We start from the raw sequence: 25,274 nt of genomic DNA, 5'->3' as shown, positions 1-25,274 counted from the left end.
GGGAAAAAATTAACCCATATTCCTGTCAGTACTTCTAAGTACCAGCTGCATAATTAATATTTAAATTACTGTAAAAAGTATTTGACTCTTTTTTTTCCTAGGGATATTCTGCACCAAAACTTATCTAATGATGCAAAAATGCAATTAAAAAGTTAGTTTTAAATTAATTCAGGATATAAAGGGTTAAACATATACAGTGTGATTCAAAACTTGACGTACAAACTTTTAGGGGAGGTAGAAAACAAAACAAAATCACATACGAATGTATGACCGAAAACTCCAACCTACTTAGCCGGAGGATAAACGAAGATGCGGAAATGACAGGCGAGTAATGAGTGGAAATATTCTTTATTCAGCGACACTTTACACGAGGTCAGTACGTGTACACGTTAAGTTTCACAACAAGTTCTCAAATTCCTTACCACACATTCACAGTTATGCACGCTTGAGAGCGCTGTTCGCCAGTTCCGATTACGCACGGAGATCATACAAAAATGTACGAACGCTGAAATGGCGAACATGCACCTTGTGTATGGTGCAGTTGAAAGCAACGGAGATCCCAGCCTAGGGGTTCCTACTTTTTTTCCAAATTGAGCACAAACCCAACCCAAGTCTATCGCCATGGGCAATTTACTACCTAGTCAGTGTAATGCAATTTATTGCAACTCATTGCAATTTACTAACTAACAGTCAGTTACTATTGTGCCGGAATTGCAAGTATGTGTACCTAAAAGTCTGAGTGCGTATCTAGTGTTGTGCGTATCTAGGGTCCCTACTGCAGGATATTAACGCCATGGGTCCTCGTGGTGGGCCAGCACCTCTCAGAGGTAGAAGGCGGGTTGCCGTAAACATCATTCAGACTACGTAGCAAAATCGCCACATTTTGAAACACAACATTCTATTTCGTTTCTTCTTATTTTGGAATAGAATCTTCCTGTTTGGCTCACAAATGCTGCATAGTAATTGAATGTGGGGCATAGAAATCGCCAATTTTGAGCCCGATCATTTCTTTTTTCCGCACAACGATGATACTGGTACGAGCAGGGAATTCCCCCCCCCCACCCCGAATATTCTGTGGGGAAATAAACTACTTACTAACGTCAGAAGCAGCGTGCGGAGGCCTTCATCTCTCGGAGGTCTGGCTGTGCCCGGATGGGATTCATGCGCTTAGATGACCCTGGGTAAGCCGTAAAGTACACATAAATTCTGAAATTCAAGAACCGTCATTTCTAGTGGAAAAAAAAAATTCCTCTGATTAGAACCCCACACAGAAGAAAATCTACCGTACAAGAGCTCTGACATATTCTTTAGCAGAAATAATCATAATGCTGTTTATTGTGAAACATAGCGTATTCATCCGAGTTGTCGGTGAATATGTTCTGAGTGCGAAATCAAGCATACATCGTCAAGGTTTATATGAGCATCATGACCTCCCCACCCCCAAAGGGCACTATGGAGAACACAATAACCCATTGAAGTATAAGACACTATAAATGACCCATTGAAGTATAAGGCACTATAAATAACCCATTGAAGTATAAGGCACTATAAATAACCCATTGAAGTATAAGGCACTATAAATAATACTATACCATCCATTACAGAAGGGGCCCACCAGATAAGTCAGTCCAGGAAATTTTAAGCCCTGCTCACATGTGCAAGATTGGGGGTCGCTTTGGTGATAATTACTAGTATGGCAACTTTTTTCCCCTCGCAGGGGAAAAAAAGGTGGGAGAGAAGCTCATCACAAAAAAAGCCCATCTTTCTTGAGGTGGATTGGTGGTCGACACCGACGTTCTCTCCCATAATCCTTTGCGCCGCGAAAACTACTGCAAGTTCCTTCATCAGCCATCTTGAATCAACCACTTCCGTTAAACCCACATAACCAGTTACGACTTCCGGAAAGAAGAGGGAGGGATTACCGGCGTAAACTAAACGTCATGTGAATGGTTTGTAGCGAAAATCCCCGTTGCTGGGAACTTCCCTGGATGTTTTATTGCACATGTGAACGGGGCTATACTGTACGTTGTAGGGGCAGTGGGGTTTGAGCACCGGAGATTCTCGCGACAGAAGGAAAAACTTTATTCCCCTTGCCGCATTTTGCTGACACTCCGTTTGTTCTAGAGGCGTACTTCCAATTGAAAAAAATATATACAGTCAAACCTCGTTAATGAGTCATTCTTGGGAGAGCAAAAATATGACTTAGTAAGCGGAGTGACGTGTTAACCGGGTGACGCACTAACGAGGTTTGACTGTATATATCTAAATAACGTGTAGAACTCAAATACGCCATTCATGTTACAAGGGGTTGTGCAGCTATCAAAATAAATATCAAGAAGTAAAAAATCAATATGTTATCGAAATAAAAATCAACTTTTTGAACGAGCATCTTGTCCTCAAGAACCAAATCAGGAACTAATTGCCCTGTCTCTCCTGAGGCTAAAAAAACCTGAATTTCTAAGTGCAATATCCGCAGAGATATTTTCAATTCAAAAATCTAGAGGAAAACAATACAAACTCACGGACAACTGTTTTCTTTCCCTGATTTATGTTGTTCTTTCAATCTCATGACTTTTTTTAAGAAATGCTATCTTGTTAAAACGCAAAATAAAGAACAGCTTTGCGAGTAACAAGAAACTTTTCTTCTTTGAAAGCTGTCCAGGTTCCAAGATTTTTAGAGGCTCCGTTGTGTTTGATCATACGTAATTCTTAAAATAAAAGCTGCCACGGAACCCTAGCGTTCTGCGAAACACCAGTTGGATGCCCATCTATATATATAAAATTTAGTTTGTGTGTGTGTATGTTCTCTATACAAATCTACAATTTTGGATCGATCGTCAACAAATTTTTTATATATACCAAATGGGCTCGACTTGAATGATAGGCTACTTTAAAATTTCGTCAGAGCAGGGCAATTGTCCCAAATGGGCAAAAAAATTGTCGGGCAACAATGGTTTCCAGGCCTCAACAATCACTTTCCGAACGTTTACTTTGGTTACCGTAGTTCCCTAGAAATGCGTTTTAGACGTGTATATGCCTTTACAACGGTTTGTCACTTCTTTAACGCTGCCAGTATATGTATAATAGTTTATGCCTTTATAATGGTTTGCCACTTTATTCAATCCTCCCAGTAATGAGGCTTTTTGAATAGACGTCATAATCCCCATCAGCATCAGTTTGAGGGTCAGGCAAAGGATGATCCCCATAGAAATCAGTGTTAAAATTGCCGATTTTACTGTAGAAATGAGGAAATTTGGTGGGATTTTCTGTCACATAAATAATTTAAAAAATGTATTGAATTCTCGATTTTTGAAATATTGAGTTCGCTTAGAGATATACGAAGCCCGGGAGATAAAATATTAAGTAATTAGCTGGACCTACTTTCGAGTTGGACATTCATGCAATAACATTGATATCAACTTTTTATTTATATCTTCTCAAGCATGAAAATTAATGTATCCGTATTGTGCCTTTTAATAGTCAATGGCATAAATTCACGCATGTTATTTAGGACTTTTTAAAATTAATTATGGGCGGCCCTTGAAGTACATCGAAGAAATTCCACAAGTTCGGGGGGGGGGAATCGAAAAACCTAGCACCCCTTTAAAAAGGGGGGAAAAAATCATTTCTCTAAATCTAGATTTGTTTCTTTCATGAGTCGCGCAGGAAGTTGCTATATTAGTTAACTTGAACATGGTTTGCATGCCCCTCAGAGAAAGAGGGAGATATAACTTAATGCAAAAATCCTCATTGAAGAAAACCCGGGCAGCACCGGGTATTACAGCTAGTGATCTATAACAGTGGTTCTCAACCGGGGACCATATGGCCCCCCCTAGTGGTACCGGGACACTTCAAGGGGGCCACGGAAGAAAATGTAGAAAGGGGCCATGACAGGTGGTTTGGAGGGCTGCAGAGGGCTGAGAAGAAAAATTAGGTGTGAAGAAATAAAGCTTTTAAAACTTAGTGACTACACTTACAGAATCCAACAAAACCCCCAATAAAAACAGGACCGTCTTAGGGCATGGACCTATCCGGGCCTCACCGCCTACATTTTGCAGCTGGTTCGCTAGGATGCGGTTTTTCGCAGGTCCCCGGCTAGATTTTTCACAGACCCCTCCTGTATATTAAATTTATAGTGTGATAAACAAAAAGTGATGAAAACCATATCAGTCCCCGGGCTGCAGCTCTGTCGGTCCCACTCCTGTGAGGGGTCATGCCCGGGGGGGTCACATGTCCATAAGTGACCCCGCCCCTCATGATATTTTGTATAGTACAATAAATTTTGAAAATAAGTAGGAAATACATTTATGTAGGCTGTTTATTTCCAGCCAAGTATGGGACTACCAAAGCATCACTATGCCTAGGGGCCCATGATGTTGAGACGGCCCTGAATAGAACTCGGACCAGCGGGGAGCTCAATAAATTTTAGGCCAGTGGCCTGGAGGCCAATCTTATTTGCAAAATTTTCGTTCAGTATAAATTCACTGAAAAAATCTATTCAATACGTATAAAGGATCTTGCTTCTAGATGAGGGTCGAAGACTCTGGGTAAGACGGGGAGCCACAAGAAAAAAAATATGGTTCAAAGGGGGCCACGGGCAAAAAAAGGTTAAGAAACACTGATCTATAATACTTTCCATGCATGAGAAACCCTATACTATTTTTGGGTTGGTAAGGGGGTCATTCAAGTATTACGTAATGGGGGGCGGGATCCTTGTTTGTTGACTTTTGATGACGTGGGTGGAGGGGTTGAATGACGCTTATGCCATCAACCACCCTTTACAAAAATATGAAATACTCTTAATGACATCTTTACTGAGTGTACCAAAAACGAGAAATCTTTTCCACAGTTTGGGTGGCTCCTGAAATACATAATATTCTGTCTATCGATAAGTACTTTACAGAGCTGCTTTAGTGATCTCTAAATGTTCAGTGGATCCTTCAAGTTATTTGGTAATGTGTCCGGGCTGCTCAAGTGCTCTGGAACTCTGCCGCGCGTCACTCAAGTGATCCGTAACTATGTTATTTATCACTTAAGTAATTTTGGAATGTGCTGCGGGTAACTTGAGTGATGTAAAACTGCACTGGCGGCCGCTCAAGTGTTGTAAAACTTTGCCACGTGTTACTTAAGGGGGATTTCTAAATGTGCCACGGACCGCTTAAGTGTTCTGGAAGTATGCCGTGGGTCATTCAAGTGATCTAAAAATGTGCCGCGGGCCGTTTAAATGTTCTGGGATTGTGCCATGGGTCACTTAATTGATCTTTAAATGTGTCACTTAGTTCAATTCACAAAATTAGTTTTGAGTTGGCAGGCCACATCAAATAACTCCGAGGGTCACATTTGTCACTGATCAAGTGATTGCGAGCACGAAATAGCACCATGATGCTCGTGAGCAAGACGTTAAACATGGCTGGGTTAGAGGGTGGGTCACAATAAATTTCTTGAAGATATATTTTTATGTCTTGGAATTCAAATATAGCATATAAACTAACAGAATTTTAATTTTTTTAAAAATATATTTTTGCATAAAAAAATGAATTTTTTATCGTCTGGTGGGGATCATAAGGCGGCTTTCGACCCCCCCCCCCCCGCCTCGCGTACATCTCCAATCCCAATATGCGTTAAGAGGTAGGAGGCGGAGCTGACGAAATTTTTTAGACGAAAGGGACGGGGGTCAGTTCAGCACCTCCTAGAGGGATAGATCTCTATCTCTAGGAGGTGCTGGTCAGTTACTCAGACTTTTCCGGTAGGGGGAGGGGGAGGTAAAAAATATTTGGCAAAAATTTTTTCTAACGGAATATTTGAAGCTCCCCAAAAGTGGCTCCTTACACACGGTAAAATACTGTATATCAAACTTGGTATTCATGTTAGTTTATCAATAAATGAACCAGTGTGACTGTATTTTCTATTTTAATATCGACGAGATAATCAATCCAAGAGATTTATGAATCATGACTTTCAATATGTGGGCAGTTACAAATAGTAGCAGGGTGAAAATCATAACATTTATGAAATTTAATTTCAATTGTCTGTGTATTGAGATTTATTAATTTAGAATCATCCATTCGGTTTTACTTGCACTAAGTTCTAGGGGAAGGCTTTGAATTCTTTTATTTGTAGTATAAATATCTTTATCCTAGGTTATTAATTAAATCTTCAGTTTGTATGAGCAGCAAAAATTAAGACAGTATCATCCGCAAATGATAACAAATGGCCAGAAATACAATAATAATATTATGAATGAAATACATTATATTAATATATTGGTGCATTTTGTATGAGATACGATGTATCTTCGTAAATGAACAAAAATAATTGTCTGGAAACCAATGTCTGAGGTACATCTGGAAGTATCGTTCTGAATTCACTTATACTGTTATTAATTCTTACAAATTTGTAATGAAAGATCTAAACCAGTCAAGGGGGAGACTTCTAATGCCAATATTTTTCTAGTTTTTATAGTAAAATATCCTAATAGATTGTATCGAATTGATTGCTAATATTAGCCAACACAGCTGCAGCTGTTATACTATTATTTGTACGTAATCCATTTTTTATACGTTATCCATCAATTTAGTCGTAGTCTCATTTGAGTATTCATCTTCCCTTTAAAGCCAAATTGATAGTGCGCGTAATAGTCATTCGCTTTTCTATAATTATTATTTTGTTGCTTTATCCATCGCTTTCTATTACGTTCGACATAATATTTTACATAAGCTTTCTTGAAATAAGCAAAGGGGCCATTCAAGTATTACGTAAGCTGATTTTCAGCCATTTTTGACCCCCCTCCCCTTGTCAGTAAAAGTCAGCAAAACACTGATCCCCCCTTCCCCTGTAAGCAAAATTTCGTCAGCAGCTTAGAATATTTCATACCTTCCATAAAGCAAGGTATATTATTATGATGACGTAAGCAACCTTCAAACTCCCCCCCCCCCCTTGTCATCAAAAGTCAGCAAATCCGAAACACTCTCCCTCCTCCCCTCGATGCTGACGTAAATCCAAAAGATCAGTTATCCGAACATCCCCAGTCCCCAATTGCTTCGGATAATCGATGGTATATTGTATAGAGGAGATTTCATCTATATTTAATCTGGGAACACATATGGTTAAGAACCTAGTTTTTAGCCTTTGCTTTCTGTTGGTAATGATGTGGTGTTGTAGATACTAAAATATATCTCAGCATCCACGATATCAGCAGGAATGCTACTATTAGCTATGAAGGCTTTTAATAGCTGCTTTTGAAAAGTTCAAGCAGCAGCATTTAATTGCATTCAAAAACTCCATGGCATCAATTGTATGATTGTATTCATCAGTGAGTTTGACCCGTGACATGCCGTTAGAAAAATATTATTTGGGAGAAGCTTTACAATAATAAATTTCTGTTCAAAGATGATGTAAGTGTTGTAACATTACAGAGCACTGATGTGAAAAAAGCATTGGGGGTGGGGGGCGGCTTAAAGTAGCTGGTTGTGCCGTACATACAGGACTGAAGCAAGTGCGAGGAGAGGGAAGGTACTCAATGTATTTTTCTGAAATTATTTAGGGAGGGGGTTCAGCCCCCTACAAAATTTATTGGGGGCGCAAACACACACACACGCGCGCGCGGAGATACCTCGAAAAACAATCAGAGAATAGATTTAAGTTCTATATATTAGATTAAATTAATTCTTTCAGTCCATTTATTAAAGAAAACTGAGAACAGATCTCGTACTTGAATTTGAATGACAGTTTTATTTCCTCCAATGTGTGCCTTTACCACATATTTTTAGCCAACATTTTCACATGAAACACAAACAACACAACCAAACGCGACGATAATGTTCGCACGTATAAAAGCTGTTGTACATTTTACATTATTTTTCCGGAACCGCAAGAAAAGAAAATAATTTCTCTAAAGCATTTAAAGACCGTATAAATGGAGGCTGAAATTCAGCATGCTATACCACTACGTATACATTTAAGGAAAAACAAAACTAATCATGCATCCGACAAGGCCACATTTACATGTTCCATCCGTTCACACATTCAATATTGAGATATACATTGAGAGACTACTCAAGTTTCATTTTATGTCTCTCATACTTCCCACAATCTTGCAAAACTTTTATTGATTTCAATTGTTTCGTAAACTTCTTTTACGAGATTCTTTTATCAAATAAACTTTCCTCGGAGTTTCTCAATCCGAAGAGCGTGACACCCATTTCAATAAAATATCGGCCTAATGTAGCGAAGGACTTGATCAAATCACAGTAGATATTCGTATAGGCAGCAAATGGCGCGTCTGATTCCTTGTATCAATCGTAATCCTGAAAGCAAAGTAATAACAACCAAATTATTTGAATAGATGATATTTTTTCGGCCTGAAATATATTGAGAAATTGAATTTTCTGGATGTGTTAAATGCCGAAACTAATATTCGGGAAGGAAAGTGATTTGTCTCCTCCTCAACTGGGGTGAAAATTTCTGTAGTTAAGGGAGGCTGCTATGACTCCACTCAAAATATAAATAGACGACGAATTCATTGAATGATGAAAGTAGAAATCCTAATCTGAACCACAAAACTAACCATGAAATATCATTACAAATTCTAAATTCTCATATTCATCCTATAATGATGGTTAAATGGATCAAAAATAAAACAAAACTCAATATTTAACACTTTTATAAATCGATCAAACAAACAAGCTCCTAGAGAGAACTAGCTCCAAGAACAAGCTCCAAGAGCACTCGCCCGGACAGTGAGAGATTGGTGGTTCGATTCCCCACAGAGGAATGTGAATTTCTTTTCCGAACTATATAGTACATCTCGATCTCCGCTTGGTTATCCAGGATTTCGTACTTCGTATGAACAGCGGAGAGTGACATCGTTTCTCTCTATATGTTGCCTTCTGGGGGCTAACGTCGTAAGAGCTATTAGCTGAGCTAGGAGGCTGTCCATGCGGAGTCCCATTCGGCATTCATACATATGCTGCAAGGAATGAAAATGTCTGTCCTCTGTAGTTCAATGGCTAGAGCACTCACCAGGTCAGTGGTGGTTCGATTCCCCACAGAGGAATGTGAATTTCCTTTCGGAACTACATCTCAATACCCGCTTGGTTATCCAGGCTTTCGTACTTCGTATAAACAAGCTCCTGTTAAAATTCACATTATAAACATCAAAATATTGACATGAATGATTGATGATAATAATAATATAATAGCATACCTGTCAAGTTGGAAAAGCCATCGCTACATATGCTTGATTTCTAAAGTCGTCCATCTCCACGTGAGCTCGGAGAAATTATGCATTGGCCTTTTTTGAAAATCTTTCAAGAAGGTGGATAATGAATGATCGAACTGAGAACCAAACAGAGATCGAAAAATATCGAGCTGCGATATATGATGATTACTTTAGTTTTATCTCCAAACTACTGGTTGTGTTTGGGAGGTCAGAAAGAAGTGAAATTGCAAGCATGTTTTAAGAGGATATAAATCGTGGAGAATGAAGAAGGAATCAGTGGAAAATTTGATAAAAAGGATGAAGAAACGAATTGAAATAGTGACGAGAGATACATTTCTCAGCAAATTGGGCTACGTAAGGGATTGCGCCAAAGTCCAGATAATTATTTAAAATATTTACGAGCTAAAGGTTAGAACATTGTTCTCAGAAGAATTTTCATAAATTAAATTTCTTGAAGTCTGAAGTTGTAACTATTTTATGAGCAAAACAATTATTTATTAGAGAATATCGGTGACAGCATCTTTCTAGATCACGAATAGGTTCTGAAATTTCCATTTAATGTTGATTAAAACTAAAAATTTTGTCTTCATTATTACTAGTGAACAAGCTGTGAATTATAATGTAGTTTTCTCGTAATATGGAATTTTAATCGTAGGATTTAAAAACAGAATTAAAGTCAGATTCATTCACATTCTGATTGGAATAATAAATAAGCTCAAAAATTATGATGCTGAGATTATAGCGAAATTGAGAAATGCAATACCGAAGAAGTGGGTTCAATGAAAATAAAGTTATCTGAGGAAACTCTTTGTGATAACAAATTGGAAGAAAGTAGATTGAAGTCAGGCTACACAATAAAAAATTGTACTTCTAAAGAAAAACAAAGTAAATAAAATGAAAGAGATAGAGAATGGAGACATTTTCAGAGAAGAGAACAAGAATGCTTAAAAGGCCAACTTAAGGGTCCCGTCGATCCTGTTTCCGAGAGCACCAACCATCCCGAGTCGACCGCAAGAACGCGAGTTTCTTTGATATCGCTGACGTGGCCTACCCGGGACATCTTGGTGCTCTAGGAGACAAGGAAGTAAACTAATTGTGCATAGAAAAGATTTATTATCTTCTATTAAGTCAAGAGAAGAAAATGATTCAGAAATATTGTTGTGAGAGATGATGGCTGTAAGTGGTTTTTGGGCGTCCATCTCGGAAATCCTAGAAAAGAAAAGAGTGACGATCGATATCATTGAATGTGGTTTTGACTCACTGGTTATTCAGGGAAAATTTCAATGGTGATGAAAATTTAGTTTTACGATTCCTGGAAGAACATGAATTAGGGGGCCATTCTCAAGTATTACGTCAGCATCGATGGGGGGGGTTCCGATTTTCTGACATTTGATGACAAGAGGGGGGGGGTGTTGGATAATGCTTACGTCATAAACCACCCTTTATGAAAATATGAAGCATTTTTAATTGAATCTCATTCGGTGGATCAGAAACGAGGAAAATCTTTGGATGATTTGTGGGCACTTGAAGTAACATTTCCCCCTATTGGTAAGTGCCCTACAGAGCCCCTTTAGTGATCTCTAAATGTTTCGCGGATCCAAGTGATATGGAAATGTGGCCGGGACGATTAAGTGCTCTGAACCTGTGCCACGCATCACTGAAGTGATACGTAATTATATGCCGCTGATCACTTGAATAATCTGAGAATGTGCTGCGGGCAACTTGAGTGGTGTAGAACCGCACTATGAGCCACTTAAGTGCTTTAAAACTAAGTCACATGTCACTCAAGGGATCTCTGATCACTTACGTTTTCTGAAACTGTGTCCCGTGTCATTTAAGTGATCTGAAAATGTGTCACGGGCCCCTTAAATGCTCTGGAATTGTACAACGGGACGCTTGAGTGATCTGTAAATGTGCCGCTTAGTTCATTTTTACAAAATTAGTTTTGAGGAGGGCAGGCCGCATCAGATAACCCCCAGGGCCATATTTGATACGCGGGCCAAGGGCCTTTATGTGATTCATCATTATATAGCTTAGAAGGTGGATCGCAATGAATTTGGTACAGAGAAGAGCCATTGGCGTACACAAATGGGGCTTCGGGGTTCTAACCCCCCTCCACCCCGAGCAGAGATTTTTGTGATTTTTTTCTGGAAAAACGTAATCCTGCCCCATCTGACAAAATCCTGCGTACGGGTGTGTATATATAGGGTGTCCTGCAAGTCCTATCTTGGCCTTGAACTCACAGACCGTTCGTCGTAGAGTATGTGATGCCAGTTTAAAAAAAAAAATCTCAAAATGTATCAAAAAAATCCCCCTGTACCAATTTTGAGAGTTGAAATACAGTGTGCGCCACAAAATGAAAAAAAAAATCTTAATTTTTATACGGATGCCTGTCCTAAAAAGCATATTATATAGCACTCAAACCCATACGTTAGAAATAGTGATATAATTCGGTTAACGAAGATAATTCGTTCGGTTAGTTAGCCGAAAACTTCTTAAATCAAGCTGTTCGTTAGACGAGGTATCAGTGTGTACAGTGGAACCGATCTAACAAGGAAAGGGTCCCAAGTTGCCGTCTTCAAAAAGTTTGGAAAAAAATTTGCCACTGATTCTACTCATTCAAATGTGCACAAAAATGTAAAAAAATCGTCACATAAATCGAAGTCTAGTACAAAATCTAGTGGTTAATTTATGGGGGGGGGGGTGAACTATCACAGATAAATTCCATTCTCTTTACTGATCAAAGAGAAAATTTTTCATTTTTCCACATTTTTGTTGAATTTTAAACTGAACCATGGACTTTTTTGTATTCCTTTCGGTCAATTATAGTGGAACAGCCTGTATATCGAATTTTGGCCAGAAAGACCTATTTTTATGAAAAACCGAGATCTGGAAGGTCACATGCAATGTGTGTTCAGAATGATTGTTCCAGAGAATGATGTCGAAACATGATTTTGTGCAAAGTTAAAAATATGAAAAATAGTTCACGGCTAAATATGCCAGAAGTACATGGACGCATGGGAGACTGCAACTATATTAAACTGAAAAAAAAGAAGGTAACATGTCTAAAACAACGTCACAAGAGCGGAGAATGCACTGGGGCCAGATAGAGTAGGTTTCATAGAGACTGGCAGAGTGTTTAAATTAACTCATTAAGGGAAAAAAAAATTCAGATGACCATGAATGACTGGAAAACTTAATAGTATTATTAGTATGATTTTACGGAAAAGCCAAGGACTGTCTGGACTGGAGTGAAAATCACCGATTATTTTGAGAGGATTTGATTTGAATGGTCAGACTGCTCTACCGTTATTGAGGGAAGACAAGGACACACTCGAGTATAAAAATTAGTACCATTTGGCCGAGTTTTTCGGAGATCTGAGTGGGAGTAACAGCAATGAGAACGCTTCTATCCCTGCTTCAACATGCACAAAACAGTAGCTCTCGCAACACATTTTCTTAGTTTTGCAGGCTGGCTTTGAGTCCGGATGTGAACACGGTAAAGAATCTTTGTGGCATTCGTACTTGATCAACGTTCCAATTAAACACCTTGTACATATTGCATTCAAGGATTGAAATCATCCTGATTTTTCATGTATTTGCATGTCAAACTTGCCGAGAGGAGATCTTCTTTTTGATGTAAATGGATTCAGGCAGTGCTCGTGACTAGAAAAAGGTTGAACACATCTGTTCAAGTTTCTCAATACTGCTATAGACGATTTTGGCTTTCCCTAAAGCCAGAAATCCTTCAAAAACAATTTTTGTCAATGGAAACACGTTGTTTTTCAAAGTGTTTCATGGGCAGAAAAAAACATTACTGGCGTTTATTTCTGAGATTGCTTGTATTATGTTAGGATTTGTAGAGGTATGATTCTAATTTAAGAAAGTGGTCTCAAAAACTCTTCAAAAATCACTCTTTCTAGTCTCAAGAATGAAAACAGTGAGTCATAAAATAAGAAATCTAAATTTTTATATACGGTGGCCCCGTCCTATAATTTCCAATTACAATGTTGTTGCATTGTCTCCAATAATATGACGTCATTAGACGTTAAACGTTTCTGAATTCAATATTCGCCGAGATGTTTGAATTAAAATTTCGGGAATAGTTGAGCGAAAACCGCATAAACTAAATGGACAACATCCCCCCACCCTCATTCGTGTGCTGTTCTCTTGAAACTTCTCTCCGAGTTTTTAGAACAAATATCTAATATAAATACGAACACTAAGTCAATACAAGGATGACGTCACATTCTCCGCAACCATATACGAAGGTTTTAACAACTGGGTGATGCAAAGATATATTTTGGAAAGATATTCAACAGCCCCTGCGGGGAATCGAACACACGTCTTTTAATTTTCCAGGTGAACGCCCTAGACCACTAGACTACAGAGGGACCGAGCCTCTCAATCTTTCCTTGGAGCTCGTGTACACTGAAAGGGACCAGACTCAGGCCAAGCTCACAACTGCTGACGCTGCCACCAGATGGCGACTTATACAAGGATGACGTCACTCTCCGCCACCATATACTAAGGTTTTAACAACTGGATGTTGCGAAGATATATTTTGGAAAGAGCAACATCCAGTTGTTAAAACCTTCGTACAAAGTCAATAACAGGCAAAAATACGCACGAGGTGCCGAAATAGATACCCACAAAAATATGGATGTCAAATATTACCAAAATACAGCAACCCAAATGATAGTTCGTAATATCGGGGTGCAATCGTAAAATTTGTTAAATGAGAGATCATTATATCGCGTAAAATCGTAAAATTAGGAGTAATAGGTCTTATGATCATAGGTATTTAATCATAAATAGGAGTTCGTCATACCGAGGTCCGATATCATAATTCGTCAAATAGCAGTTAACTATAGAAATTATGTAGTATAATTACAAGAGGATATTCGGAGAAGTTCGTAAGATCAGGGTTCATTATATGCGGTTTAGACTCTGTCTTACGAGTACAGTCATTTAAAAATAATAAATTTAATCACGAGAATAAGACCGATTTGTCATATTTACTAATATGTGAAATGGAAATTATGTAAAAATGTGATGAATTTTGCACAGGAGTAGATATTGCACCTATAAACGTGGATTTTTTGTTAGAAAGGGAACTTTCTAGTTGAAAGCGGGGGGGGGGGCGTATGAGAATTTAGATTTTTTTTTATTTTTCGACATTATAGTTTCGTTCTTGAAACCGGTACAGAGGGTTTTTGAACAGATTTTGCTCATTTTTTTAAAAATTAGAACCAAAGATCTTCTACGACGAACGGTTGATGAGATAAAGGCCGAATTCAGAATTACAGGACATCCTGTATACTAGCAGGTGTAGCTACACACAGCAACGGCTTCCAAGTTATTTTTCGAATGTAGATTCATAGATGACGTAATTACGGGGAACCGCAGCAATGAAGCTGAACATTAACAATATTTCGATTTGTTTTTCAAATTGTTAAGTTTCAGAGGAACGTTTGAAACAACAATCTAAGGCCCCTTTCACACGGAGCGGATACGGATGCGGGTCCGGAAGAAGTTTTAACAATTGGAATATACTGGGCCTTTCACACGAGCCAAAAAATCTCCGCACCTAGGAAATGTTCATGCGGGTCCGGACGTCGTCCGCATGTGTCACAACCTAAGTGCGGGCTGCGCATCCGCACATAGAAGTTTTGACAATAGGTTTATTCGCAGCTATTCACACGATGCGGATGCGGAGCGAATTCGTCCGCATCTTTGGCTACTTTTTAAAGCTTATTTTGCACTGAATTTTTTTAATTATTTGCCATAAATACCCTTAAAATCACCATATGATTATCCCTGCTCATTAATATAATGTACTTACATACGTCTATCCCTCCGTTTCCTTCTGAGATGGAGATATAGCAACTTTAACTGCCTTTTGTCCGTATTTCACAATTTTATACAATAAAACCTGTCAACAACGGCCACTGACGGGACCAAAATTATAAGCCGTTCTGTTCATTACGAATATTTAATTGACTACAAACTAATAACTTTTAAATTTAATTTAAAAATAAATTTTTTTTTTTAATTTTTAAAATTATTCAAAAAATATAAATATCTGAAATATTATTTTAAATATTTAATTTTTTTTTAATTTTTAATCTTTTAATTTTTTTAAACTTTAAAAAAAATACTTTTATTAAACAATGTTATCCACGTACGGTGTTCACTCAGGGCCGGATTAAGACGTTTGAAGACCCTAGCACTTGAATATTTTTGGTGGTCTATAAACTTAAAAAAATGAAATTTTATATTTCAGAAGTGGGACTAATTTAAGGATGGGATTTCACTCTAAAAGGTTTATGAAAGTTATTTTATAAAACTTGAAAAATGTAACCAATAAACACATCTGTTACATTCGAGAGAACTTAACTGATCCGCCTATTGGTCGCATTTTTCAAGTTTTATAAACGAACCTTTATAAAACTTTTATAGTTTACTCTCAGCCTAAGACAGAATGGTGAATATTTCTAAGCACAGACATTTTGAAAGTCTCTACCCCTTCCCTTTTTTACTACTTGCACATTCTTTGATATCTCCTGAATTTTGTTTTCTTTTTTTTTTGGAACATCGAATGTTTTGGATGTTTTTGGAATTTTCTTCCATATTTTTCCGAAAAGACGGATTTTTTTTTTCAAAATATTTTGAAAATATTTGAAGACATTTTTTCCCATCGACTACTTGTGAGGATCGGAATGAAGACATCTTTATTCCCATATTCTACGTGGCTCTAGATTAAACCACCAAAGAATGCCTCTAGGCTGCCTATGGGCGCTGAATCAGGGGTGAAGGAGAAAAATAATTACAAAAATTGCGAAAAAACAGTTTTTACGCACGAATTTCGAACTAAAGCGCTCGTTTGAAAGGGTATGCGGACCCGCGTCCGCATCCGTTCCGTGTGAAAGGGGCCTTATAGAAAAATCTCCAGAGACACCATAGGAGGGTTTTAGAAAAGGTTATTTGACCCGTACAATGTATATCCTTTACAATACTAGCATTAGCTCTGAAAACTGTTTTCCAGAAAACTGGGAAAAAGATCACGAATAAGAGAACCACGAAAATGAATTCCGCGAGTACCGAGGGCCGACTGTACATAAGAACTCATTTCATATTAACGCACGAAATAAGATAAAGTTACATGAATACATTCGAACAGATTATATTTCAAATTCGAGTATGTAAAACGCCAGGAATCGTATATAATCGTATATATTCTTGGCTCCACAACATTCGTAAAGTATACAGTTGTAATTAATTGGAAAATAGTCGACACGAATGTACGATAAGCGGAACTTACCGGGCCGGACTGCTTATGCTAATATATCAACGTCTCTTCACACCAACCGTAATTTAAAAAGCTGTGGAACTCAGTGAAACGGAGAACGTCTTCAGCCGTTGGTAACAACTGCGGAAATGTGAATTTCTGAAGAATTTTCGTCGTTTTATGTGATTTTCAGAGGTCAAGTGGCGCCGTTGTACTAGACGAATAATGTATAGGTTCAGACAGACAAGTTGGAATGGAAGCTTCGAGAAATAGGAACGGATATTTGGCAAATTGCCATATTTTCAAGAAAAATATTCATTTTGAATAGCGTTTAAATTTTTCTTGGGCTCAGAAGACACGTGACAATGGCATTTTAACTGCAGTTTTTTTTAAGATCGGTTGTTCGCATAAAAAAGTTATTGTTTTTTCATTTCAATAACTATATAACCGCTTGCAATATGAATGCAAGGGGTATTGCAATATAACCGACGTATCTCATGTCTACTCGTAATTTGGATACTTTTTGTAAGTGGAAGTATGCCTCTAGGATCAACGGTTCGCCATTATCTTTCGACAAGGGGATTTAGCTGTTCATTCGCAGTGAGCCCGGCATATTATCCAGAAAGTCTCTCTCCTTCATATGCCCTTTCTTTGAACGTCTTTCTCATTTATGAGCTAATTTTTTAAGTAGGCCTGCTTCCGGTCCTACGTAGTATTCAATTAAATCCGGGGTTGTTAACCCATGGATCGTGACCTAAACCTGGGTCGCAGGAGTCACAATGTACGCCAATCATTGCATCGACATTCGCAGGGATACATCACTATTATTGGTCGGACATTTCAGAATTTAATATTTTGTACCAAACCACCAACTATAGTTGTGTATATACAACAATGTAAATCAAAAATAGTTTTTTTTCATCATGTATATTCTACCTTGCCTTAAAGTTTGGCCTATGAGTTCAGGGACACCTTGGGTATGCTAAAATGTTACATGATATATTTTCAACTTGAAACGTGAAATAAATTTTTGATTTTTCCTTTTTTGGTTTTTTTCAATGCTTTTCAATGGACGAAAATCGAAGGAAAAATTCCCAAAATCGACCGAAATCCATTAACGATTTTTTTCCTTTTTTTCACACAAAAAAACTGGAAAAATCTTTAAATGGACTTTCTCTCAGCGGGAATGGTCGGAAAACAAGAAAAATACTTTTTTAAAACCATATTTTATCTCGAGATTTTCTTTTCTATGTCAGTTTTGAAATAAATATTTCTATGTAATTTTAACATGTATTTCTTGTATCAAACTATTACAGTCAATAAAAGAAAAATGGCGTTAGTCATATCAGAAGAAATAATTTATTTTGAATCATAGCACACATTGCTAGCAAAAACAGGCATTGAAACTGTATTTAAAAATATGTATAATGATTTTTGGAATTACTTGTCAGAGCCGCATTTACGTTTCACTAATTTATAGTTTTGGTGCACATGGTCTACGTAAGAAAAGTTTATTTTTCAATTTCTTTATGTATAATCTGAGGGATTTTGAGTGACTTCACGTAATTTGTAAAAAAATTGTACTTGAAAGTATGTTTCTAAGGGATTACACTATAAACTTTTTATAAAATGTCTTTCATAAAACTTGAAACGTGCAACCAATATGTGTATTGGTTACATTTTCTCGAATGTAACTTATACGCTGATTGGTTAAATTTTTCAAAATTTATGAGAGAACTTTTATAGAGTAATACCAGCCTAGAGTCAACAGCTGCGAAGATATACACTGCGTGACTAATTTGCGAAAGTCTGTGTGGTCCGCAACGAAGTATAATCTCCATACAAAAATTCTAGAACTCATATGTGCATTACATCTACCAAACCATACATGCACCTCGTAAACAGTCTTCAGAGGTTTTGTTAAGGAATTAAACGGAATTAAAATGTCGGAAAGTGTCGTGTATATCTTGCGTACGAAGGTTTGAACACACGACTGGCTGTTGCGAAGATATATTTCGGAAAGAAAGAAACTTAAATTTCCCTGCAGGGAATCGAACCCACGTCCTTTTACTTTCCGGGTGAACGCCCTAGACCACTAGAATACAGAGACACCGAATCGCTCAATCTTTTCTTGGAGCTCGTGGACACTGAAAGGGACCGTACATGGACGGCCGGACCAGACTCATGCCAAGCTCACAACTGCTGATGACTTATACAATTATGACGTCACTATCCGCTACCATACAAAGATTGTCCCCGCAGGGGCAGTTAAATTTTCTCTCTTTCCACACAAAATATATCTTCGCAACATCCAGTTGTTCACAAAGTTTCTAGAATATATAAGGTTAAGTATTAGCAAGCGCGCTTCAGAATAAAACTGGTTTTGACGTCACCCGATTCATCACGTGACCCACTCAAACGGTTCATAATGTAAAATGGTTGGTTCTTCATGAATTTTTTCGCATAGTCTTTACGCTCAGAACTTCATCATTTTTTTTGAGCGAATGCCACAAAAACTGCTTATTATCAAGATGTTTTTTTTTTAAATTTTTAAAAACTTTATTTGATTTTTAATGAATTTTTTTCCCAACTCGTGTATGCAATGTTAAGTCAATGGAAGCAGCTTCTCTCTTCCACGAGAGGGAAATTCTAGAAACCATGAGAGGGGAATTATCATGACCGCGTCTTTACGGAGAAAAAAACATACAGGGAAAGAAAAATATTAGATACATTTGAAAGTGTTTAATAATTTTGATTGAATTAAAAAACATTTCGTGGTAGTAACAGTTACTATTAATTATTATTAATTATTAATTATTTATTACAATTATTATTAATTATATATTATAATTATTATTAATTATTTATTATAATTATCACTAATTATTAATTATTATTTATTATTATTTATTATTATTTATTATTAGTTATTTATTATTATTATTATCATTATTTTGAACTCGCCCACACCTGAACTTGTTTAAACAGTTATAATGTAGTGAAATTGATTCCCAAACAGGATGCCACGGACCCGTGGGTAAGGGGCAATAACAAGAGGAAGGGGTTTTCGTTCGTTTTTTAACTTCATTAAAAAAAGTAATCGCGCTCTTTCCTAGTGTAGTCTTAACGCATGGGCGAATTTTATCCTCTAACCTTTCTTTCGACATTACAAGGGGAAGCCAAAATACGTGCTTGCTCCGACTGACCAAGTATCTATTTGCGGTCCAGAGCAAATGCTTCACTTCCACATGCGGAAATCAGGTCCTGTACTATGTTCAACAAGTAATGTGGGCAGGGCTGCAACCGATGCTTGGTCAGCCAAGCAAGTACATATTCTGGCGTTCTCTTGTAATCAGGGTCGCAACTAGGGGGGGGGGGGGGACAGGTGAGTCTCCTGCCCAGCGCATGCCCCCCCCCCACAAGTAGTGTGCTGGCAAGGCTCTAGCCCTGGGGTCCCGGGACGATTTTCATTATTTTTCGTTTTTCACGCTATAAATCCATCATAAGAGCCGGGGGGGGGGGGTCCGCTAAACATTCCAGCCTAGGGGTACCACTCCTGGATGTGGGGGCCATGGCCCAGGTCGCTGGACCAGAGGGGGCACAAATTTTATTCGCAAACCTCTCCTTCATCATTACAAGGGGGCGCTAAAATGCGCACTTGCCCCGGGTGACCAAGAATCTAGTTGCGGCCCTGCTTGTAATGTTGATTGAAGGAGAGGTGAAAGGGTGAAATTTGCACCCCCCCCAGACCAAACCCGCCTGCTCTCCCCTAGTTGCGGCTCTGAATGTAAGGCCGAGTTATAAGAAAAAGATGAAAACATAACTTATTCCAATTTATACATTCCCACTGAACGTTGAATATCAAAATGCCATCATTTATGGGGAAAATGTTTTCCCCCATTCTGATAATTCCCTTTCCGTTTCCCTTTTTGATTTTACAAACGTGCATACTTCCCATTGATTTAACATTGCATACATGCATGGTCGAAAAAAAAAATCTGTCAAAAATAAAATAACTTTCAAAAAAGTAAAAAAAATACATTCTGATAATCAGTGGTATTCGAGGCATCTACTCTGAAAAAATGATAGAGTTTTGTGAATTAGAACGATGCAAAAAAAGTTATCAAGAAACAGTAATTTTACTCAGTGTTCCAACGGGAGACGGTCGCGTGAGGAATCGGGTGACGTCACTTGATTTTTCGAAAAGAGTAACTAGAAAACCGGTTTCATGGCACCCCTGAGAAGAACTCCTTAATATGATATCCGTATATGAAGGCGTCTTACCCCTGAGTTGTTCAAACCTTCGTATGCCACTGTGGTGGTCGAGTGGTTATAGTGACGGACTCGCGATGCGAGGATCCGGGTTCGAACCCCACAGTGGTGGTCGGCTGAAGTTGGTTTTCTGTGGTTCCCAACTTCAAAGCGCAGATGCGAGCCGATCTCCCTGTTAAAAAGTCTCGCCACAGAGAGCAACAGTCCTACAACGATAAATCATTCAATCATAACACTTCACTCATAGTTAGAAAAACTGGTGGCAGATGGCAGCACTACACATAACAAGCATTACAGAGAAACAAAAACTTCACGTCAGGTTTCACTACACGTACATGCACATTCCCGCATGTACCGATTCTTTGGGGGGTTCCGGGGAGGGTGTGGTGTAGTAGTAGTAGGTAGGGCTTCCAAAAAATTACTCGGGGATCCATGATGTTCTTAAGTCAGCCACCTCGTTGGGCAATTTGCCTGTTGTGGCGTTGTATTTGTATGGTAGCGGAGAGTGACGTCATCCTTGTATACATCTTGTGTACCTAACGTGATGTTTGTTTTTGGGGAATCTGTGTTCAAAAAGTGCTGCCATATATCTTCCGCGATTTTCCTCGGAGAGCCTTAGATCTCAAACATCTCCGAAATCGTTTTCGGGAAACATCAAAACGTATAACTTTTTGATTTGTTTTTAAAATCTCTTATGTCAAATTTATGGGAAAAATGTGATATCGCGAAACATTAAAATATCCTTCGACTCCTATTCAAAAAGCGTGTATACTTAATATCTGTGTTCTGCATATAAGTTTTAGTTTTAGTGTTAAATTTTCCGAGATTATTTGGTTATTGAGAATGCTGCCATAATCATTTTGCCGAAAAACAAATATTGATGGAAATTTCATCTGTGATCATTTCGAATCACACTTTTTTGCGAGTAGATAAGTGATTTCATGAACTACTACTACTAAACCAGACATGCACTTCGTCCATATTCCCCTGCGGAACTTCTAACGAATTGGTACATGTTGGAATGTATAGTGAACCTTCCATGAAGTTTGTTTCTGTGTAATCCTTTTTATGTGCAGTGCTGCCATCTGCAATAAATTTTGAGTTTTTTCTCAACTCATAGTGAGTGAATTGTAGTGAATGAATAATAACGCTCTCCGCGACGAGACTTTTTAACCGGGACATCGTCCCGCATTCGCGCCTCGATGTTGGGAATACGATTTCATGAACTGGAAAAGCGAAGGTATTAAAATTACCACAACATGATTTTTCTTTCATTATTTTAATCACCTTCAACGATATGTATATTTTTCTCATTACTTGTTTTCTCAAAGTAAAATAAAATGCCGGAAGTTCGTCCCCCGCCATAAATTCGGCGCTTCCCTCCAATTTGCATGTGCAGAGCTGCTATCTTACAAGAGTGGCAGGAAACTCTTGCTTTGGAGGGAACTCTTGCTCTGACACAGTTCCTTTGCTCTCTTCATTTACACTTTATTATTTTCAAAAATATAGTTTTTTATTACAACCTGTTACAGTGTCAAATCGACTTTGAACAGTTATATTTACGTGTTCCGTAAAGTTTTTTTTTTTATCAGTTAGCGATTGACAAGTATAGATCACTACTTGAATATTGCGTTGCATTGTCGTTATAGTCGTGTAATTTTTTTATTTATTTACAATAACCCCAGAAGGCATGAAATGCACTTATACTGGAAGAAAAAATAATAATAGTCAGAACGGGAAGCACTTCGCATACCGAGTCAGGTCGAAGTCCCCAATAGCGGAAGCAAATCTTGCGTAGGAGGCACATACAAGTTCTGATGGAAGACTGTTCCATATTCTTGCCACACGGCATCTATATCCGTGGAAAAAGCAATCCCTTCTAGCCGTTGGTGTTCTTATTTGGAAGCGATGCCTACGTAGATTAACTCGCCTGTCTATGATCTCAAAGAAAGGCTCTCTCGATGGTAGATAAACAATTTGGTGGACTAGTTTGTAGCACATCTTCAGATATGCAGCGATTCTACGCCATTCCAGTGAGTGTAAACCCAGAAATTGAAGTCTCTGGCAATAAGATAGACCGCTCATGCCAGGTATTCGTTTAGTAAACGACCTCTGTGGCTTTTCGAGGAGCTTCATGTCCTTGATTTTGTAAGGGCTCCATACTTGCTTATAGAACTCCAGAGTCGGGCGAACGTACACACAGAAAGCATATGACAACGTATGCGCATCACACTTACGGTATGCCATACATAACATATATGAAATTCTATTAGCTTTGCAGACTATGCCATGATAATGATCAGTGAAATCCAGAATGCGGCTCATTGCAATACCTAAATCCACGCATGTATCCAATTGCTGTAACGTTTCATTACCTAGCTGGTAATATTCAGGATCGGTTCGTCTACCTAAATGCATTGATCCACTTTTTGATGATGAAATAGGTAGCTTATACTAACAACTCCACTGAAAAATTATTGGCATGCAATTCTTAGGCCCCCTAGTGTTTTCCACTGGAGAGAATAACTTCACGTCATCAGCGAATTGCAATAGAGAGATGGGTGACACAGCCTGAGTAATATCGTAAGTGTACAAAGTAAATAAGATCGGGCCTAACACCGATCCCTGGACAACTCCGCTTGGCACCTGGCATTCTCTAGACATCACGCTGGCTACGCGAACCTGATGAACTCTGTCTGACAGCAGTTCTTGAATTATCCTCACAACTTTATCCGGAACCCCCATGCAAACTAGCTTTCGCAGTAGTAGCAATCTGTCTACTTTATCAAATGCCTTTTGGAAATCGACGTAAATTACATCAATGTCTTGTGTAGAGTCTATAGCACTCTCCCATATATCATGACAAATCAACTGCTGCACTGGTAAGGAGTGGCCAGGAATGAAGCCAAACTGAACTGAGGGGATTAAGCCCATCTCGTCGGCAAATGGAAGTAACTGATTGACGATGCATATCTCGAAACTTTTGCAGGATATATCGGTTAACGATATCGGACGATAACTATTTGGATCTGTCCTGGAACCTTTATTCTTATAAACTAGACTAATAACTGCAGATTCCCAAGAGCATGGGATAGATCCGTAGTCATAGAAGGATGTGAAGATGGGAAGACTTCTAACATCAATATATTTTTTTAAGTTTTTATAATAAAATAACCTAAAAGATTGTATCGAATTAATTGCTAATATTTACCAACACCGCTGCAGCTTTTATATTATTATTTGTACGTAATGCTTTTTTTATACGTTATCCATCAATTTAGTCATAGTCTAATTTGAGTATTCATCTTCCCTTTAAAGACAAATCGATAACTTGAATAATAGTCATTAGCTTTTATATAATTATTATTTTGTTGCTTTATCCATCGCTTTCTATTACCTTCGACATAATATTTTTCATAAAATTTCTTGAAATGAACAAAGTGAAGAAAGCAAACGTAATACATGTAGCATATATACATATCTGTTGATAGTGCTATATCTCGAAAAGAAAGCGGGATGCCTTAATTCCCGTGATATCCAAGTACAGTGTTGGAATTCTGCATGCTTTGGAAATACACAGAAAACTAACTTCCACTAACTCCCACGTCAGTGGACTGAAGTTTTCAGGATTTATTAACAAACGCGTGATAAAACAATTCAATAAATAGGAAATTGTCTAGAAACGAATTCGCACGTACAAAAGTTCCAATAAAATTGTTTTTTTACTATAAATCATAATTTCTATTCATAGAAGCGTCTATGTATTTTTCATGTCAAAACATGTTTCATTTCCCAGTTTAAATAAAATGAAAACAAATTATAGCATACATTCAAGTTTAAACCGAGACTTGGGTATTTGTTGAAGAGAATTTTCATTTTTTTTTCAACTTCAGTTCATTACTAACGATTTTCAAATCTGAGAAATTAATGAGACAACCACCTAAAAATGAAAAGATGTTTCGTGTATCTACAGGTTCGAGTCATTTCAGAATATATTTCACAGTCATGTGTACAATTTTCTTTTGTAGAAGGGAGATGATGCCAATATAATCGCAAAAACATATAGATATCTCATACAAACGTCACACCTAGTAGTTAATTCTCTGACAACTCGGTTGAAAATGTCAATTAAATACACAATACGTGTTTATTTTTGCGAAGAAAAAGTATGAATTGTAACTAAGCATTCATGAAGATATCTCGAAAAAGATTTAAGTTCTATATATTAGATTGAATTAATTCTTTCAGTCCATTTAGTAAAGAAAACTGACAGACCTCGTACTTGAATTTGAATAACAGTTTTATTTCCTCTATGTGTGTGTCAATATATGTGTGCCTTTACCACATATTTTTAGCCAACATTTTCACATGAAACACAAACGAAAAACCAAACGCGACGATGATGTTCGCACGTATAAAAAGTTTTTTTACATTTTACATTACTTTTCCGGAACCGCAAGAAAAGAAAATCATTTTTAAAGACTGTATAAA

General features: G+C 37.8%; 1 long non-coding RNA gene across 1 annotated transcript; it reads right to left on the bottom strand.

The window, feature by feature from the left end:
- Positions 1 to 7,706: 7,706 nt before the first annotated feature.
- Positions 7,707 to 16,664, bottom strand: LOC149066942 (uncharacterized). The gene is made up of 3 exons (XR_016195422.1): positions 16,545 to 16,664; positions 9,206 to 10,429; positions 7,707 to 8,306 (listed from the first exon to the last, which is right to left on the bottom strand). It is a non-coding gene; the product is annotated as an uncharacterized LOC149066942 (long non-coding RNA).
- Positions 16,665 to 25,274: the final 8,610 nt, after the last annotated feature.

Source organism: Pholcus phalangioides, unplaced genomic scaffold, assembly GCF_987345545.1.
Source record: "Pholcus phalangioides strain wild (caught in Gottingen) unplaced genomic scaffold, Ppha-v1.0 ptg000032l_1, whole genome shotgun sequence".
In the NCBI taxonomy this organism is placed as follows: Eukaryota; Metazoa; Arthropoda; class Arachnida; order Araneae; family Pholcidae; genus Pholcus; species Pholcus phalangioides.
Note: the sequence above shows the minus strand (reverse complement) of the source record. Positions and strands in the feature narration are given on the sequence as shown.